The following is a 4,390-nucleotide window of genomic DNA, read 5'->3' on the forward strand; positions in this document are numbered from 1 at the left end:
TGTTCTTGTTGCTTTGTTTTTGGTCACGTGTGAGTGGGGTAGCTGTTTGGGGCTCAATCTCACTTTAGGAGACTGTTGGCCCTCGGGTGCCCCCTCCCCCTCCTCTGCTCTGCTCTGCTAAGGAGGCCGGCCCCGCAGGAGCATTGCAGACACACAGACACACAGACATTGGCTGGGTGCAGCCAATGGAGGTGCCCTGGGCAGGGGCTGACTCTCCTCTGGTGCCAGATGCCACCCGACAGCTTCTACCTCAGCCTCCAGCAGCCTGCCTCCTCCCCTTGCCCCTTCCACCCAGAGGTGGCAGTGGATTCCTGCGATTTCTAATCTCTGACTGGCCCACTGTCCCCTTCGGCGTCTAAGCTCTTCTCTCACCTGTGTAACCAATCCCTTATATTAAATTCCTTCCTTTTCTAATACTTAGACTGGACTCTGCCTTTCTGGCCCGAACCTGACTAGCACAGGGATGAACACACATGAGACCACTTGAGAAGAGCACAAGAGCAGCCACAATTAACACGGTATAGAGCCGATTGTGTTTGTTGACCACATTTCTCACACTGCAAAGCAGGACTTTACCAAGCATGAACGCAGGCAGGGAGAAAATGCGCCCCCTGTGGGCAGGCGTGAAGGTGAAACATTTCAGTGTATCTCAGCCAGCAGCGTCTTCCAGTGCCTTGAAGGGTAAGAAGGGTGGACAGCGCCCATGGACTCTGCCCACTGCTCAGGGCTTCTTTGCTTGCCTACGAAGGGTAGCCGGACTTGGCACAAATCTGTTGACCGCTATTAGACAAACGCAGACTCTAAATCTGCGTCTCATGAGTCCTCACCTGACTTCCCCTCCGCCCCCCCACCCCCCACCCCACCTTGCTGTACCTTTCTCCATGTGTCTGGTCCTGCTCATCGACAACGGGCCTGAGCAAGGGGGATGTGCACAGCTCTACCAGGGGAGCACGTTTCAGCTGGAGCTACAGCAAAGACACAAGACAGTAGTCTTTCCCTAGGTACCTTGTAGAAAACAGAGCTTCTTCTTTTCTCACAAGGAAGCCCCTAGGAGACATCTATGTCTGAATATGGCATAAGAGAGTTACAGTAGCAAGTATTAACTGTGGACGTTAGACCCAACTTGGTTCCCAAACTGTCCATGTTGCTGCAAAAATCTCCATCCAGGCCATAGAGGGGGTTTCAGTTTAGGGTTCTCCAGAGAACGAATAGGACACACGCACATTTATTCTAAGAAATTGGCTCACACAATTACGGTGGCTAGCAAGTCCAAAGTGACAGAGCCGATATCTCAGTTTGAGTCCAAACGCTGGGGGCTGCTGCAGAAGCAGGAGGAGCCGATGCCTGAGTTCAAAAAGCATCGAGCAGGAAAAGCTGATATTCCGCTTTGAAGGTCATCAGGCAGAAGTCTCTCCTACTGGGAAGAGGGTCAGCCTTCTGTTCTATTTAGACCTTCCACTGATTGGATGAGGCCCACCCCATTATGGAGGGTAAACTGGTTTCCTCAGTCTACCCATTTCAATGTTAATCTCATCCAAAATCACTCTCACAGAAACACCTAGAATAATGTTTGACCAAATATCTGGGCAGTCCAGTTGGCACATAAAATGAACCATCACAGCAGGTAAGAAGTTTTATAAAACGTAAGGGTTAAAACCACAAGGATTATTCCACTTATATGAGGCACCTAGAGGAGTCAGATTCATGGAGACAGAAAGTGGAAGGGCGGCTCCCAGGGGCTGGCGGAGGGGACAGGGGAGTGAGCGTTTAATGGGAGCAGCAGAGTTTCAGTTTAGAAGGATGACAAGCTTCTGGAGGTGGATGGTGGGGACGGTTGCACAACAATGCCAATGTGCTTACTGCCACTGAACTGTGTGCTTAAAAATGGCTCAAATGATAAATTTCATGTTATATATATTTTACCACAATAAAATTTTTTAAAACTAAAAAAATGAATAAAATATTAGGTAATGGAGTTATTGTTTTCGAATGAATTAATAAATATTTCAAAATTTCTCAGTTAAACAAATAAACAAGGGTTGTGTTAGTTATCTATTCTCGCCTAACAAATCACGTCAAAATTTGGTGGCTTGGGGGCCGGCCCCGTGGTGCAGTGGTTAAGTGCGCACCTTCTGCTTCGGTGGCCTGGGGTTCACCGGTTCAGATCCCGTGTGTAGACCTACGCACTGCTTAGCAAGCCATGCTCTGGCAGGCGTCCCACATATAAAGTAGAGGAAGATGGGCACAGATGTTAGCTCAGAGCCAATCTTCCTCAAAAAAAAACAAAAACAAAAACTTAGTGGCTTAAAACAACAATAATCTACTATTGTTATTCTGCTGTTCTGGTTTAGGATCTCACACAAATGCAGTCAGATTGTGGCTGAGGCTGCAACATCCAAGAGACTTCTCTCCCCTCCCTGGTACGTGGGCAGAGATGGTAGCAGGCTCGGACTTCCGTCTGTCTCTCTCCACGTGGTCTCTCCACGGGGCCAGCTTGGGCTCCATGGCATGGTGGTTGGATCCCAAGAGTGAGTGTTAAAAGAGACCCACAGTGGAAGCCACCAGCATTCTTGAACCTAGGCCTGTACTGCCCCTGTCACTTCTGTCACAGTCCGGGGTTTAAGCAGAGGCAGCCCTCTTTCAAGGGGCAGGAAAATAGAGTCCACTTCTCAAAGGGGAGAGTGACAAGAATCCACCAAAGGTGACTGAGCAGTGAGAGGAAGCAAGGGCATTCTCCTTCAAGATTCAATCCTAGTCCTCAATTATAAGAAAATATAATTTAGGAAAGCTGCATTAACCAGAATGTCTTGTTTTCACCCTCTGCTCATCAGAACCGCTTGTGATCCCATCGGAGTGCGGATGGGCATTCTGGAAAATCCAACCTTCTACAGAACAGAGTCTCAGGGTCCACCCCCACACACAAATGGCCACTGCTCAAAGACTTGGTTATATCACATCTGTTTAACGCTAAAACTCTGCAGAAATTCATTTCAACTTTCCTCTGTGACTCAGAAGCCTGCAGTGTGGGGAGGGGTCACCACCAGTAGCATCCATTATCATTTCGATGGTCCTGTACCCCAGGGCTGGTTGACAGAATGCCAAAGAGATAAACCGCTTTTACTGTAATTCACACTCTGAAAAAAAGGGATTTACTAAGCAAATTAAGAGGGTGAAGAAACTTGCAGGGGTGACATTTAGCCTGCTCAAGACACCAAACTTTTCAAGCACTTTAGAAGCACGATTTACATACAATTACAGGAATGCTTCATTTATCCACCCCTGTCAGAGGAGGAGCCATTTCATATGAGGGAATTTTTCAGATAATGGTTGCTTCCCCCTAGAGGCACCAGCCATTTTACCAGACCCAACAGCGATCTTTCCCAAATGTGTTGCAAGCCTGCCGAAGCCTCCACATGTGCACACGGCGCCGCCGGGCCTCACCTCTCTTTGACGAGCCCAAGTTCTCATCGCAGCCCATTAACATGCAGGTCCCTAAAATGGCAACGCCCGTGAACTTACCCCTGGCTGCCTTCACTCATCCAAGACACATTGATTGACCCCCTCTTTCTGGCAGGTGCTTTTCTATTGTTTTCTCCCTCTTGCTTTTTCTAACTTCAGGTACAAAGAGCTGAGACAGCTTCCTCCTAGGTAAATGGCCCACTATTTCACGAGTCTGTTTTGTTTCATTTAATTTTTTTTATCCCTGAGCTCCTTAACCATCCCTCACCTCCCCTTAGGCACAGCTGCTCCCGTGTTTGACGTGTATTCTTTCATATACGTGTCTTAGTAACATGCACAGTGCTGTTTTGTGTCCGCATTCTCTATTAATAGAAATGTGTGGTGCTATAGAACTCTTTCTGTTAGCTACTTTTCCACTAAACCCCACGTCTTTAAGATGGACCTATCCTGCTTCTACAGGCCGCCGTGCATTCCATATGCATCCCCATGTTATCTTTGGATTGCTCCGGGGGTGGACCGCCAGGTCACCTCAACTCCCTGCCTCAGAAACCGTGCTGCGAAGGACATCCTCATCCACCTCCCCGAGGAAGAATTTCTCTGTAGGCGAGAGCAGGGCTGAGACACAGGATCTGGAGGGCCACACACACTCAGCTGCATAAGTGCTACCAGCTTCCTCTCCGAGCGGCTACAGTAGTTTACATGTCACCAACAGTTCACGAGAGTCCTATGTGGCCACATCCTCACCAATACCTGGTATTATTCAACCTTTTTTTTTTTTTCAGATCTGATGGGTATAAAGTGTTACCTCCTTGTTTTACTTTTTATTTTGCTGATTATTAGGAGGTTGGGCACCTCTCCGTATGCATGTTAGCCACTGTGGATCGGCTAGTCATTTTGTCTCCAGATCTCTTACCCGCTGTGGACTGCCCTT

Source organism: Equus quagga, chromosome 13 (assembly GCF_021613505.1).
Source record: "Equus quagga isolate Etosha38 chromosome 13, UCLA_HA_Equagga_1.0, whole genome shotgun sequence".
Lineage (NCBI taxonomy): Eukaryota > Metazoa > Chordata > Mammalia > Perissodactyla > Equidae > Equus > Equus quagga.